We start from the raw sequence: 16,862 nt of genomic DNA on the forward strand, positions 1-16,862 counted from the left end.
ATGAAGACTCTTTTCAGACATTTATTGCCCTTACTAACCAAAAGTCTTAAAAATAGATTTATTTAGTGTACTTGCGGAAAAGCAAGCAAGCAGATCAAGAGTTAGCGATCTTGAATCACTGCAAAGTCTGTCTCCAAGGCTTTTGAGGCTTGGCGAATATGCTTCTCTACTCTAGCAGTTTTTTTAGAAAAGGAATACAGCTCAGGCTTGGACTTTTGTAGCTCTAATGAACCTTCTCCCTCCTCCTTTTAACTGCTTAGATATTATAATAAAGTGTTATCTACTGTTGTTATTTTTAACTAAAGAAAAGCTGCACTTTAGACAGCTATGGAAACATGTTAACTTCACTGGGTATAATGAAGTATAGATGATTTTGTTAGGGCACTTAGTGCTTAACTTGCAAGACCTTAAGTAGGGGATTGCTTCATATTTGAGTGAGCAAGTCAAATTATACCACATGAACACTGATCAGGCAATGTAGCCTGGGGGTGAATCGAAGATAGAAACAGAAAGTGACCCCACCGGAATGGAGACTGGGGGAGCATTACCTATTTTCCTGTTGGTATCTCTTCTAGGAATATAGTTCTTACCCTTGTCTGGGAGTTTCTGCTCCTCCTTTGTCAGTGTGCTGGTAGATTAACCCAGGACCTCCCCCTCCACTGGTTTCTCCTCTGGAGATTCTGGTGTTAGGGGAATCTGCCAGTACCCTTTCATCAGATCTAGTGTAGTTAAATAACTGGTCTTTCCTAACTAATCTAACAGTTCTTCTAAGTGAGTCCTGGGATATGCAGCTAGGCAAGAAATCAAGTTTACCTTTTGAAAATCCATGCTGAACCACACTATTTCTCCAGGTTTCAGTACCAGAACAATGGGGCTGCACTAATCACTCTGAGATTCTTTTAGAATTCCCAGTTTGAGCATGGCTGGTATCCAGTAGAACTTTCTCACGGGTTTCACATCTGGGTTTGCACTGGGGGGAGGGATAGCTCAGTGGTTTGAGCATTGGCCTATTAAACCCAGAATTGTGAGTTCAATCCTTGAAGGGGCCATTTAGGGATTGGGGCAAAAATCTGTCTGGGGATTGGTCCTCCTTTGAGCAACAGGTTGTACTAGATGACCTCCTGAGGTCCCTTCTAACCCTGATATTCTATGATGTGGTAAGAAAGTATAGAAGTTTTTCCTGGTGTGGATGAAAACACATCTTAAAAAGTGTCCATTAGCTTGTGGACTTACTGCTTTTGCTGTGATGTTAAACCCTCCACTAAGGGAAAGTCAGCTGGTCCCAAGGGCCCTAGAACCTGAGGCTTCAAATCTAATGGCCTTTCTTCAGACTCTACCAGTAAGGCTTCCTGTTCTTGCCAGGATTTCAACAGGTTTATGTAGTAGATATGCTTTCCCTTTCTCTTGTCCAGGCATTAGATCACAATCTATCTGAGCTACTCTCCTCACTATCTCATACAATCCCTGCCAATTGGCTAGAAGTTTACTCTCTGAACTCAGAAAGAGAAGGTGGTTACTATCTCTTGGCTGAAATACATGTTCCTGGGCCCGTTTGTTATATGTGTTTATGACATGTGAGCCTGTGAAACTCCAGTTAAACCCTGCTGGGCCATCTGCCCCACAGTTTCTGCTCTGAAGGACGTACTGGACTACATGGGTTCTATGAGAAAGCAACTCTTCCATTCTTCTCTTACTAGATCTAGTACTCCTTGTGGTCATTGCCCATACAAATGCTCAAAAGGGGAGAACCTTGGGAATACAGTACTTGGGATACCTCACAGATCATGGAAAGGAGATAATAACCTATCACACTCTTTTGCATCCATTTCCACAAATTTCAGCAGCTCTGATTTCAGGGTGTAGTTAAACCTCTCCACCAGACCTTCCATTTGTGGATGACAGCCCAATGCATAGATTGGTTTTACCTTCAGTAGCTGCCATATCTCTTTCTTAACTTAATAAAGTTAGTCCCGTGGACGGTTATTAGCACTAACTCCCTGGCAACTACTGGGGTGGTCACTGAGCAAAGGGAGATAGCATCTGGAAAACAGGTAGGATAGTCAACCAGAATCAAAATAAACCTGTGGCTTTTAGCACTCTTTATTTACCCTCATCGTAAGGGTGGCAGGACTATGGGGCCCCTGTAACTGCCCCTGTGTGCCACTCATTGGCACTCTGGGCAGGATGCAAAACAAAAGGCCCTAAAACAAAACAAAAAACACATACCAAGTTGCCTGCATGTAAATTCCTGGCCTGAAAAAACAGACTAACTGTAAAGGGTTTTGTTATCGGCCCCTCAAGTGGCCTGGAGAGGGCAGAGCAAGTGCTACCTGCAGAATCACTAGCAGCTGGTGATGGACTTCCTGGTCTACTCAGGTCTTTAACTAGAAGGGGAGATGGCCAGCAGCCTGCCTTTCCTGAATGACTTGCCCAATATGCCTGTCTAAAGGATGCATCTGTCCATTGCTCAGCCACTACATGAAAGACATTGGACAGAATATCCAGTGGTAGCTCTCTTGGGCCCTCTTCTATTTCTATGGTAGCCTCAGTCTCCTTGTCCTGATCAGTGGTGGTACTTTCTCTTATGTCCACATTTGTGATTGCCATTTCACTTTCACCTCATGAAACTACTAGTGCCAGTGAGTGTTTCTGGCATGGTCAGCCTTGGCACCTGACAAACAAATTCTGTCCATTAATGGAATGTGATTTCTTGGGACATGGACAGACCAGATGTACCAGACAAGTACCTAAGGTATTTCTGCTACCTGTCCGAAATGAAAGGAAGACTGAATCTGGCCTTGTGAACTCAAAATGTGCCCTGTGGGATCTGATACCAGGGGAGCACTTGCACAACACAGATCCTGGTGTTATTATTTCATATATTAATGGATATGCAAAACCTACTCCACTGCTACTGTTGTAATGCAGGTCGGGAGTTATGAAGAAGAGATTTTAGTGGGAATCTCAAGAAACTTACCCTAGCCGGTGGTGACTGGATGAGACTGAAAGCCCTTCTGGGGTCTGCTGGATTCAACTACCGCCCTACAGTCCAAGTCCAGATAAGATGGAGAAAGCCTGTCTGAGGTGTTTACAATCATGTTCCTCCAGTGCACTTCATTTAAATGCACTGTAATGGAAATGTTAGCTAGTGCTTATATTAAGTAGAATTTGTGTACGTTTTCATGCAGTGTGAAAATGGAGTTTGAGTTATAACTAATACGCCTGTTACCACAACATAGAAACCATGCCTTCATGGAAGTGACTCCTGAGCACAATGCTTTCAGATCCTCAAGTATTCATTCAGATATTCCCTGATGCTATGTACAACTTCAAACTAGTGATCAAAGTCACCTAGGAGCAAGAGGCTCAGCTTTCTAGTCACGAAACATTCATTTATACTTCAAACTAAACCAATTTTATTTTCTTACTAAACCACATACTTCAAGTTCAAGTCTCCCTCATGCTCAGATCTATCAAATATTTCTGAGACATGATTTCTGCCCAATTTCTTTCCACTCCCTCTTGGAGATTTAACCTGCCAGATAGAAGAAATACAATCACGTTATAGCCTTATAAAAAACACACTGGGCCCTCTTGTCAGAAAAAAAGCTGCTGTCCCTGGAAAAGGTGTGTGATTCTGCTGCCAGATAGGTTTCATTAGCTCAGTGGGATGTGCTAAAACCCTACAACAGACAAACGTTGAACTTGACACAATTGTATTTAGCACAATCTCTTCGTCTGTTGAATTACTAACAGCTGTAGAGCATAGCCACCTGTGTCCTCTTAGCTTCAGCCTTCCAGAAAGAGAAGAACCCTTCCACGAGGGAAATGGTCAAAGTCCACGAGAGGGAAGAAATATGAGTTTTTCCTGTGCTTAGTTCAGGCACAGCCCATGAGCACAGGAAAGGGGTGCAGGTATAGCAACAATATTGAGTGGCGGAGAAAGCAAAAGTGATGAGGGGTTGCAAATTTTGTTTTTAATGAGTTATGCTCTTGCTCTTTTAGAGGCTATATTTTTGTTGCTGTTTCTTTTATCTGAGTTTCTAAGGATTTCTTTGTTAAATCCATGATTGTTTGCTCTAAGTTTGTAACAGAAATTGTTCTCTTTTCTGATCAGCATAGTCAGTGCTGAAGAAAATGTTAGAAACACAATATTGTGAATAGCAGTTGTTCAGCTGTCAGTATTCAACTTCTAAATGAAAATTAGCAAATAAAATTTTGGCAGTAATGCTAGTCTTTTTACATTTGACCAATAAAGAACTTGTGCAGGAAGACAATGTTAGTGCTCTTTCAAACAGAGGAACTACATTAGTATGTAGTCCTACATCAAACAAAATGGGAGCCTAGAGTCTGGGACACAGGCTAGAAGGGAGCAAGGCAGCAGACAGGCTACAAGAGTGGCAGCTGTTTAAACAACCTTCCCGCTGCTATGGCTGTTGGGTTGATCTGTCCAAGGAAAACACATGATGTATTGGAGATGCTGCAGGCAGAGGAAGAGAGAAGAGAGTTGTATATTATTACTTCTATTGTTGCAGACTGTCTGCTTCAGATTTCTTTAATAGTTAATTCACGATTGCCATAGAGTCAGTCTACCCTATCCATTATAGACCACACCAGATCCCTGACAGGAGGGATTAGACTTTGGGGTGTGTCGTTGACTACGGTGGCTGGACATAGAGACTGCTGATTGAGACTCTCCCCTCCCCCCCGGAAGGGGGTGTGGAAGGACTAAGGGGCACTGCCGGAGGGCAGTGGTCCTGAAGAGGACACCATGAGTTGGTGAGCGACGTGGGCTCAGAAGCCAACCGAGGGCAAGACAACGGGCGGGATACCACCGAGAGGGGACGCTCCACTGGACTGAGCTAATTCCTGGAGTAACCAGTAGGAGGCGCCGCGGTGGTGAGTCCTAACCCTGTTACATGTGGTCATCCAAGCCTCATTTTCCCCTCTGCCTCTCCAATGAATTCTCACATATTTGACATGTGTCAAATAGCATCCCCTCTTGGGGTCTGGCTTATTAAGAAAAAATGAGATATAAACAGTTCTTTTGGCTCTCTCACATATAAAGAGCTTTCCACCTGGGCAACAGTATTCTGTAAATAGTCCAATCTTTCTACCTCTCCAGGGTTCGTCTCTTGCCCCTGCCTCAGAAACTTCTGCCCCAGCTGCAGAGGGCACTGCTGAACTGTAGGGGAGCCCAGTCCCTCCTTCTGCCCTAGGCTTCAGCCCTGGCCCAATACAGAGGAGTGGCCATCCAGTGCATCTGTCCAGAAACATGAGGTACATTGTTGAACAGGACATCTCAACTAAGTCACTAGAACTGTGGAACTCACATTAGATAATAACAGAGGGGAACTATACTCCAAAAGCAGTGAACTGACCCAAGAGTTTCCTTGGGTAGGATGTCAAAACATGTGTGCTCCTCCATGCGTGTATCCAAAATTCAGCAGATATTCATCATACCTTATCTGAGCAAAGTCCTTAGCCTTAGCGCAAAAGCACAAACAAAATGAGAAACATTGGAAACCCACAACGTCTATTCCTTTTGCCTTGAAAGGAATTCATAGAGTAAAAATGATAATTTAGTGACTTGATTGCAAGAGGTCTTACCTTCAGAAATATTAATGGTTTTATAGGAAAGAAATGTACATTAGCCAGTTCCTGAGTGAAACATGTCATTTGGGGTGTTCTGTGATTGGCTGGCACGCACCAGATCAAGGTGACATCCCCCATGTCCATGAGGGAAATTACCTCACACCAGAAGGCTAGGGTGGAGAAAGTGCTTTGCCACAGCTATGTAGTGTTTCACTAGTGGACCCTTTAGAGTTGTGGCCCACTCTCAACACCAGCCACTATCTTTATAGCAGACAATGCCATGAGAAAGACAGATTCTGCTTCCAGGCAGTGCCCATTAACAGAAAATCAAAAGGTTCAATATCTGCTAGGAAATGATCAAAGCTTACCATGAAGAGCTCCATAAGAGTGTGCTCTTTAATCTTCCTGACACATGACATTCATAGGATACCAGAGTAATATTCTGTCATGAGAGCTGCCTTCCAAGTCATTATGGGTTTCTATCTTAAATAGGCCCCTTTAACTATGGATTGCAGCATTCATCACAAAAAGCTACAAAATAAAGTCTTCCCAAATCTTTTAATGTGTTACCTGACAGCAAATCATGACTAAAGCATGTGGATCTCCATCATTAAGATTTCACAGTACATGATTGTTTGGTAAGGCCATCACCCAGACCCACAGAGGAGGGGAAGCAACTCCCTCTTTTCTGAAGAGAGTCCCCCTCTTTTCTGAAGAGAGTCCAAACAGCAAATAGTCAAAAAACTGCCCATTCCTTAACCCAAACCAAAGAACTATTGCATAACCCAGACCTCTCACTAGTTATATTGGCATTAATCTTTCCCCTCACCCAATAAAAATATCACATCCTGGTTAAATTACAATCAAATATAAATGCCAAAAACAGAATTTTTTCATAAAATGGAAGAGGAGTTTCTTTCCCACTCACACTACTTACTAATTGGGAATAATGCTTTCCTTCAACTCCTCCCTTGGCTCATAGCAAAGGTGATAGTTCAACGCCCCCCTCCCCTGCCTCACACATACACACACACACACACTTCTCTGAGCTCCCCGGAAGAAAGGGGGAAGGTCTCCACTTCGCCTCATAAGAATTATTCTCATACTTTGCTCTAATGGAGAGGTGGCCCCTTTGACAACAATCTCTTTCTATGATCCCTTAGACGAATAATATCAATTTTGAAAATGCAGTTCTTCCACCAGTAAGTAAGCTTCTCTTGTCCCTACCAGGCCTAAGAAAGAGACTGTGGAGTGGTATACAGATATGGGCTAGAGACAGTCAGTCGCCGTGACCTGAAGACAAATGCTGTAAGCGCTCTAGTTGTTAGACCCAGGTAGGCATCTAGCACTCAGGGGGTCCATGCAGGAATCAGACACAGGGGTCATAAAAACAAATAAGGAACTTTACTCCCGGTCTGTCAGAAATAAGGTCAGACCTGGGTAAGAGAGAATGCAGTGTAGTTCGCGTTAAGGAGTTATACTAACCCTCAATAGAGAATGTTATTAGAGCATAAGACAATTAACAAAATGATACCTCTGGGTCATAGACTCTCCTCTGCAGGCTGGAACTCTGAGCCAGGGCCTCCTACAGCCACGTGACTGAAGTTTCTCTCCTCAGGGCCACTTTGTCTTACTGAGGCCTTGTCTGACCCAACCCCTGGCTACCTCTGCTCATTAACAGGAATCCCCAATGACTTCTTTTTCAGGATGCTTTTCCTGGGCTCTTTCTTCCTAGCTCTTCATGCAGACCTAACTCATGCCACACCTTCTCCAGAGGGGATCCCCAGAGACTCTCTGCTTTCAAGCCCAGAGCGAAGCCTCTCTCCCAGGTGAAAGGCTCCTTATTGATATCAGATCCCAGGAACTTCCCCTGCTCCACTAAGCACCAGAAGTGCTAACTCACAAATGGCTCCTGTCTCCAGTTCCACCCCCAACACACTCTGACTGACTGAGGGGAACAGTAACGCCAACCTCACAAGATTAAAAATCATGAGTTAGACCTCCCACCCCCCAAAAAATCATGAGCCTTTTTAATAAAATGTCTGTATTATGTTTTGTTGGGTCTGTCTTTTGATTTTTGAACTCCTCTTGCCTATCCCCAGGGCTTGTATGTGACAGTCTGCATTGCCCTTACTCCCAAATGTATTGGGTATGGTGATTTTGGCCTCCAGACCAGGACCTCACACCCACATTTGCCCATCCCTTGCCCAGCAACTAATTCTGTCCCCAACCTCCAAATCAGTCCTCCCAGTCCCCAAACGAGCTCTCCATTCCCTCCCATCAGTTCAGACCTCTCACCAGTTCAGTGCCCCTATTAGTACAGTGCCTCACACATTCCAGGAATTCAGCGCTGCCCTCCGTGCCCCCCCTCCCCAGCCTCATCTCTGCTTCCCCTGGGGCTCTGCTCCTGGGGGCTGCAGTGGGGTCCTCTCTCCCCTTCCAGGCTGGGGGAGCTCCAGGGATTCTACACCCCCTAGCCCTTCCTAGGCTGTGTATTCAGGGAGGAAGGTGAGAGGAGCAGACAGGAGGTATCCCATTGCTCACTGCAGAGGAGGGAGTGGAGCCATCTTGAGCACCTGAGCTTTTTAGCTCTGTCCTCCCGCTTCCCTCCTGGGAGAATGGCTTTAGGTTGCTGGGGGAAAGGGGGGAGAGATAGCTCTGCCTGCTGCTGCTCTGATTGGTTGCTCTGCAACAGGAAGCCAGCAAGCGGGGCAAGCAACCATTCAGAAGGCTCAGATTCTCTATCAGGCTAGAGCTTCTTGAGTCATTGCAAGAGAGGCTCCAGCCACTCAGATTTGTCTCCTAACAGTCCTCAGTTTTGTGGGACTCTCCCACTTTGACCCCCAAGTCCTCTTGTCCCCATTGAAACCAAACATTTCCCTCATTCAGTCGCCCAGTGGGGAAGAGGCAGTTTGCCCCAGACCCCCCTGTAAGCGTGCAGGCCTCACCCCTGCGGCGCCTCCTGCTGGTCTGTCAGGGAATTAGCTCAATTTCCAGCCCAGAGCACCCTCTGCTGGCCAGTGATCCACCACAGCTGGCCCCCGTGTCCCTCCTGGACCCCAGTGCCCATTCTCTCTGAGGTACTACCCCCTGGCAATACCCCAACAATCTCTGTGGGTCTCCCTTCCCCAGGGAACCCCCACCCACTACCCCCACCTTGCCTCAGTCTGGTCTACTGCCAGTCCTCACCCCCGCACCCTGGGGCAGACTGCACTGTCAGCCACTCATCATAGGCAAGGTTGGGCCTGGACCTGCTGCCTCTACCTATTGCTGGGCTGCCCTTTTGCAACCCCGATACTTGTCTTAGGCCCTCAGCTAGGCCCACAGCCTGGGGATTTTCCAGGCTGGAGCTCCTCAGCTCCTCTAGCCTTCCCCCAGCCCAGCCCAGCCCTGCTCTGCTCTGCCCTGCTCCCAGTACCCTGATCAGCTCCCTAGCAGCCAGACCCTTCTCTCTCTACAAGCAGAGAGAGACTGTTTGGGCTATTGGCTCGCAGTCTCTTATAGGGACCAGCTGGGCCTGATTGGGGCGTGGCCCCAGCTGTTACTGCCTTCCCCAATCAGCCCAGGCTTCCCTTCACAGCCTCTGCCCTCTCCCAGGGCTGGAGCGGGTGACCACTCCGCTACACCCCCATTTGAGAGGGCCCCCAAACTGAATGGCATTGTGACCCTAATACACAGGCACACAGCACCATTCAGGTTTGGCCTGGCCACCCCTTTGTCTGTGGAGGGGCAGCCAGGCCAAATCTGAGTGGTGGTGTAACCCCATGTGCTAGGTTGTTGCAAATCAGATCAAACTTGAACCGTTCACCTCTTCATCTCCATTTACAGCAGGGTGGACCTGCCAAACCTGAATGGTGAAGGGTTTGGGAAGTATGGAGCTCCCGATTTGGTTAGGGGTACTAGGCCTGAACCCCAACCACTTCAGATTTTGGTCTATGAATCCTCATAGCAAGGATGGGCCTATGAATTTCAATATGAGCACTGGCCAGAACCTCTGATCTCTGCCATTGGCTGTAAATACCTGAAGGACTTAGTGCTTGGAACAATAGTTGTCACCTTAGCAGCCATGCCAGCCAATCAATGCTCAGCTACACAATCACATGGCCTATCGTGGTGTGGAACGGTTGTGTAATCATTGTCTCCTTAGATCCTGGAGTGCCACAGCCTAAGGTTTTTTGACTTGGTGGGTCTCAAAGAGCACTCTCAACTCCTATAACACACAGGCTCATCCCAGAGTAATCCAGACATCCAGCCTCTGTCACCCCACTCCTCATTAAATGCCTCCCAAACTGCCTTGAAAACTTTCCTCTTTTCACCTCTGACCTTATGGAGCAGGAGAGAGAAAAACAGCAGATTCATCAGTGTCCCCTCCTCTGGTAAATATGTGTCCTAGCTTCCATCTTTCCCACCACATTCTTATTGTATCCCTCTATCACACCGCTCTCAAGGTTGTCTGTTAATGAGTGCCTGATTCCAGCACTTGCCACTTACCATGCCCTACGATGGATGCCTTAATCTGTGTTATTAGACTGAACCAAGGTAGGGGATTAGGTTCATAGACCCTTGTAATTTGGAGGCCCCTCTGGCTTTGGGTACCTGCTTGAGTCTCTATTCGGAGACAGATGACCGGTGTGGGTTTCTGAGATACTTCAATAGCTTTTTGGGATTTATTTAGTAGAGTAAAAGCATAAAGTAAAAAGGTGATTTACAAAAAAACCCCAAACTTGACTGCCAATTTCTCATGGATAGGACTGAGCTTTGCTATAAGCCTACTAGCCATATCATCTTCCTTCAGTTACCGCACAGAGAGTATGTCCCTTCTTCTCTGTCTCTTTCAATCCTTAATCCATCCAGCAGGGCTCTGTGTACATGTGTGTTTGTGTGCTAGGTTCATCAATAGTAAGTGCATCTCGATAATCACTTCAAAAGTTTTTTTTCTCCTGCTGATGATAGCGCATCTCAATTGATTGGCCTCTTACAATTGGCCTGGCTACTTCCACCTTTTCATGTTCTCTGTATGTATAAATATCTTCTGTGTGTTCCATTCTATGCATCCGATGAAATGGGCTGTAGCCCACGAAAGCTTATGCTCAAATAAATTTGTTATTCTCTAAGGTGCCACAAGTACTCCCGTTCTTCTAATCCACTCTGTTCACCTCCCAGGAGTTCTTATGGGCCCTCTAAGTAGATGGCTCTGGGTATTATAACAACATTTAAGGACAGATTCAACTGTGTCAACTCTGTGGGGGAGGTTATCAAAAACCAGACAACTCTTGGAATCACAAATTCCATAGCCAGACATGGAATATATAAATCATATTTTAGTTGCAGATCAACATACACAATTATTTCAGGGACACCTATGGTCACAGTCACCAACTACTTCACTGAGCTTAATGGCTCAGCAGAAATCATGCCAGTCCTTAACAAACTTTTGCCAACTCCCTTATGTAGGCATGTAGTCAAAATCATCTTTTAGCACCTAGACTATAAATCTTTTGGGGCAATGAACTTGTTGTTTGTCTGGTACATTCTTGCTATTATGCAGCATCATGTACTGTATAATAATAATGGGACAAATCTTGACATTCTTACTCTGTCATTAGGCAAGCTCCCTTTGACTTCAGTGGCAGTACGGACACCGTGGTTTGGCTAATAATTTATCTGGATATCAGCATTTGATACAGTACATTGCAAAGTCTTGTAAAACAATTTCACATTACTTTGGCTCAGAGTACCTCACATGAATGGAAAACTGGCTATCGTACTATATACAGAGGGCGATAAAAAACAATAGATCAAGTTGGAATGAGATGTCTAGTGCGGTGCCCTATATGGAACAGTGTTAAAAACATGCACATCGGAGCTATATACACAGAGGCATCACGTCATGGTGAATCATGGCAATACTCTTTCTTTATGGAGCACTAGTAAGACTGTAACTGCATGTCTGGGTGCCTCACTACCAAAGAGCTATTGAGAAATGAGGGAATTCAGAGAAGAGGGTGAGGGGAAACTAAGCGGTTAGAGGGATAGATTTATGGCAAATATTTATCCTTAAAATACTGATGATTACTACATCTGCTCCCCCATCCTCCCTCTCCCTCTTCTAACAGTTGCTTTAGCCGCCTCCCAGCTGCCATTTGCAATATATCAGTCCCAATCCTTTTCCAGCCTCTCTCACAATACGCTCTTTAAAGTGTTTCAGCTCAACTCCCTCATCACTGTTGGTTCCTCCCTGCATTGCCTATCACCCCATCACCATAGTATCTCAGGACCTCCCAATCTTTAATGTGTTCATCCTCACATCCCCCATGCTGTCAGGAAATACTATTATCCCCATTTTACAGATAAGAAACTGAGGCACACAGAGACTAAGTGACTTGCCCAACATCACATAGGAAGTCCATGGCAGAACAGGAACTAAATATGGGTCTCCCAAGTTCCAGACTAGGACCCTAGCCACTGTGCCATCCTTTCTATCTATGAGATGTGTTGTGTGCCATCCCTGTCCCTCCCTATTGCTACCAGCCTTGCCTCCCCCTGGTTTCCTTCCCTGATCCACAGACATACACTCCTGTCCAAACCAGCTTCAGACTGAGAACCAGCCTTGAGTAGGTGGGTTACTTGGGAGTAGGGAGGATTTATGGCAGTGGGATTCTTTGTATAGAGTCCTGACTTATTCCACTTCCATGTTGTGGAAAACCCTCCCGATTCCCAGGGTTCAGGAACCCCAGTGAACCCAACTACAAATCCCTTAAAACAACTGATTCCCAGGTTTCTTCTATCTGGGAACTAACCACAGTATTAAGGGTTAAAAAGACTATTGTAGTAATAATGCTATTGGCCATTTATATAGCACCTTTCAGTATCCAAAAGGAACTTACAGGCTGTATATACAGGAATCATTTCTCATACCAGTGGAAAGTAGCCATTGCTAGGATGAAAGGCAGCAGCTGTTTTTTGTCCCATACAACACAAGGCAACAATTTAGGACAAGTTGCAAAGCAAAATATTGTATGCAGTTGCAACCATCGGGCAACTTTTCAGGACTGTATCAGGCCACTTCCCTGTAAGAACATGTACTGGAAAGGAGTGAACAAATTTGTTCCCTCTGGCTTGGAGTGTTAACCACCTACATTTTCCTCTCCTGCTGTTCCTCTTCCACTCTCACCTGGTGTCTGCTCTCCCTATGAATGTAGGATAACTTCCTCCCCATGCCTGGGCAAAATCACTGCTTGTCCCTCTCATAGGAGTCTCCCCTCTTGGCATCCTTCTCCTCTCCTTTTGGATTCATTTTTGTTCTGCTGCCCTCCCAGTATCTGCACGCCACACTTGTGCCACACGCTTTTGGGAAGTCTTAACAGTCCACTGGAAAAGGTGGGTCTAGACTGCATGGTTGGCAGTCGGACAAAGAGAAATGTACCATCAATAAACTGACAGAGAAATATGGTGATTAGGAATATTAAATCTGCTTCATTATTGGGGGGACAAATCCCAAAATCACAGCTGAATCTCTACAAATCACACTTGCAGCCTCAGTTTGAGATCACCTTCCTCTGAAGCATCTAGTACTGGCCTCTGTCTGACACAAGACACCATTGATCCTATCTGGTGTTACATTTCCTGTTACTCAGTATTCTTTATCCTGGTTTCTTATAAAATAGCAGATTAACTTTTAGTTGTCACAGCTTCTTCACAGAGTAAATCTTGGCTATATTCAAGATTTTCTCAGCCTTTTCCTGCCTTTTATAGATCTCTTTGCAGCAAGTTAAGAGGACACAAGATTTTGCCTTTTCTTGCATGGCAAATTTGTTCTCCTTAGGCGGCTGTGTGAGTACCTTCCCACTTCACCACATATACTTTTAAACAACTACCAATGTGTGTGTGATAAATATCAAATACGTGCCTCTGTGTATGTGTGTACTATATCTGGTATATTCTGTTTGAGGAGTTGTATGTGCTCATGTAAATTAGTCTATATGATAAAACAAACAAAACAGAAGAGTGAAGCTGAACTCTGGCGTTTCCTGCCTTTTCCCTTTTGTCAATTTTTGCATTTAATTCCGCGGTTTGTTGAGGGTAAAATTTGCAAAGAGAGCGCTTCAGACTCCACTGCTTTGAAGTTCTGCTGTTTAGAGAATAATTATGGAGACAGCATGCAAGTTCCATAACCTAGAACTGATTGGCTAAACATCACTCCAACACCAGCAACCTTATCCCAGGCCCTTGGACCCCAGCTGCTTTTAGAGTAGGTTACAAATGAGGGCTGAGTAGGAGCTTTCACCAGCTCCCGAAATTTCTTAAACATTTAAAAAAACTGGTCGAGCCTGATTTGGAGTCATTCCAGGGACCAGTGAGTTTAGTACACATTCTGCATGTATACAGGCATGCACAGTGCATCCTTACAGGCACGCTCAAGAAGCTTGACAAAAAAAAAAAAATCTACTTTGCCTGCTAATGACATGATTTCCAAATGCTCATAACTTGGTAATATAAAAACCAATTTCCACCCCAAAAAGGCTGTACCTTGCTCATCACGGAGGATTATTTACATACTAAATTGAAACTTTCAACCTTTTTTGTTGTTGTTAGAAAAATTATGCAAACAACTTTTTAGAATGGGAAAAGTGTATTTTCCACCCCACTCTTCTCTTAGTGGCTGAACCATTTTTTTCTGAAACTTTCCAACAGCAATTATCTTTGGGCAGAAAACATAAATGGGGGAATAGACAGCAGAATGGTCATCTCTATGCCAGGGTTCTAGGAAGCAAAAAGTCATAGGGATCCTGAAAAAATTGGTGTCAAGTATCGGGGGTAGCCACCAGACTCCTTGTTGTTTTTTGAAAAAATTGGGTTTGTTTAGTCTGGAGAAGAGAAGATTGAAGGGAGACATGATAAAAGTTTGAGTACATAATAAAGGTTGTTACAAGGAGGAGGGTGAAAAATTGTTCTCCTTAACCTCTGAGGACTGGACAAGAAGCAATGGGCTTAAATTGCAGCAAGGGAGGTTTAGGTTGGACATTAGGAAAAACTTTCTAACTGTGAGGATGGCTGAGCACTGGATCAAATGGCCTAGGGAAGTTGTGGAATCTCGGTCATTGGAGGGTTTTAAGAACAAGTTAGACAAACACCTGTCAGAATGGTCTAATTATTACGTAGACCTGCTTTGAGCGCAGGAGAGTAGACTAGATGACCTTCCAGTTGTATACTTCTGTGATTCTATCAATCCACATGTCCTGTGACAATACTGTCAATGCTGTTTTGGCCTCTGCCTCCTGTGGTTGTTCTGATTTATAGAGCGCTGCTCGTATTTATCTTTTATGCATCCAGATGCTTCAGAAATGGATGCACTATAAGTTATCTAAATAAATAAATGCATGCAGTGGCATCAGAGAAAAGAGCATTACGAGAAGAGAACAAAGGATACATCAGATATAGATGTCCTTTGAGCAGCACTTCAGAAAAGGACCTCAAAATTCACCATGCCTGCCACTCTTCTTCTAATGCTATTCTTTTCTGCCTCACTTTGCAGGGAATTAGATAAGAGCTCTACTTCTTGGAGTCAATAAGAGGGCCAGTTCTTTCTTACTGCCATCCTTAATGGTGTAACTATTACGTCATTTCTACTACGTGTGTGACCATCACAGCCTAATTACAATTTCTAAAACAAAAGGTCTATCTTAAAAGTTTCCATGCTGTTACCAGACTTGGCGCCTTCAAAAGTTGGTACAAGAATTCTCTCTTCCCGACTTTTGATGCTGATTTATGATTGCAAGTGTTTTCTTTATTATATGCACAGTAGAGAGACTATGAAATAATTGGATCCAGTTCAAAAATGGATAATTTATTATATCATTAAGAGTACTACAATGGTGCCTGTAACCCATTCAAGTTTAGGACCCCTTTGTTGTACTGTATCTCTCAACAGTGGTGATAAAAAAATAAATTAGTTTATTCATGTCTGAATATCAATGACATCATAGCAGAATTTTTGGAAGCCTTTACAATCCATTGCTAATTTCGAGCACTCAGCAGTTGACCTTCTAGTGATCTGCCACACATCATCCATCCATCTCCTTTCTGGTTGTCCCCTTCACCATTCCTTCCATAATAACTTTCCCAAGGCTATTTCCATCTCAGTGCCTGATGCAACCAGAGAACATAAGCTTGCATCTGTGGATTTCTGACATCAGGGCCTTCTTTTTGTCAATAATATTCCTAACTGACATTCATCTTTTTTTTCTGTCCAGGAGATATGCAAGAGTCTTCACAAGCACCACATTTCAAAAGCTTTGATTTTCTTCTTCTCAGCAGCAAAACTTCCCATGATTCACATCCATAAATCGTTATGGAGGGAGGGGGGAAAAAAGGCTTTTCACCAATTGCGCCTTTGTACATTTTGAGATACCACATTGTTTCCACACTTTAAGGGAGGCCATAGCTGAGCAAGTCATCCCTAGTTGTCTTCAGATTTCTTTGGAATCTCCTTGGTTGGATATATATGATTCCAGGTAATTAAATTAATCTTCTATCGCTACGGCTTGCCCATTAATCGTGATGTCCACTTGTCTCCCGTTTTAGTTAGTCGTGTCAATGTACATGCATTTTGTTTTTGTCACATTCAGGAATAGTCCATATTCCACAGTAATTGTTTTTCCGACTTCAACACACATTACGTTGCCTTGGTGGTTGTAGCAAAGAGTGTCATCTTACCAGCATATCTGAGGTTGGTTAAGAGGCGTCCACTAATGCCAATCCAAGCTCCTTCCAATTTGTCAAAACCTTCCAAGGCTTATCTCATAATAAATTCTCTGTATGTGTTAAAGAGACAAAATATACCCTTGTCCCACACACTGCCAAGTGTAAAACCCCTCACAGTCACCTATTGCAGTTCCTCCAAAGATGGTCATGTTGGATGGTATCAAATGTTTTTGAGTAGTTAATGAAGCACATGATCAATGGGTGATTGTACTGTCTACATTTTTCAAAGATGTGATAGATATTCATGATTTGCATGTGTGCTTCACCACTCTCTGAAACCAGCTTGTTGTCATGGTAGCTCTGCTTCCAGCCTTCATTTCATGTGATTCTGGATTACGTAGAACAGAACTTTGCTCGTATGCAGTATCAGGGAGATAGTATGATAGTTACTATAATTCATTGTCTCCCCCTCCTTTGGAAAGGGCAGAAAAATTCCCATTGTCCAATCCTCCAGCCAATTCCTAGTCGTCCATACATCATTACAAATTTTCCACATAAAATCA

At 44.2% G+C, this 16,862-nt stretch overlaps 1 pseudogene; it reads right to left on the reverse strand.

Moving 5' to 3' along the window:
- Nucleotides 1-5,405: 5,405 nt before the first annotated feature.
- The window catches only part of LOC101935146 (pinopsin-like), a 38,184-nt pseudogene continuing 26,727 nt past the window's right edge, over nt 5,406-16,862 (reverse strand).

Source organism: Chrysemys picta, chromosome 1 (assembly GCF_011386835.1).
Source record: "Chrysemys picta bellii isolate R12L10 chromosome 1, ASM1138683v2, whole genome shotgun sequence".
NCBI classification, from domain to species: domain Eukaryota; kingdom Metazoa; phylum Chordata; order Testudines; family Emydidae; genus Chrysemys; species Chrysemys picta.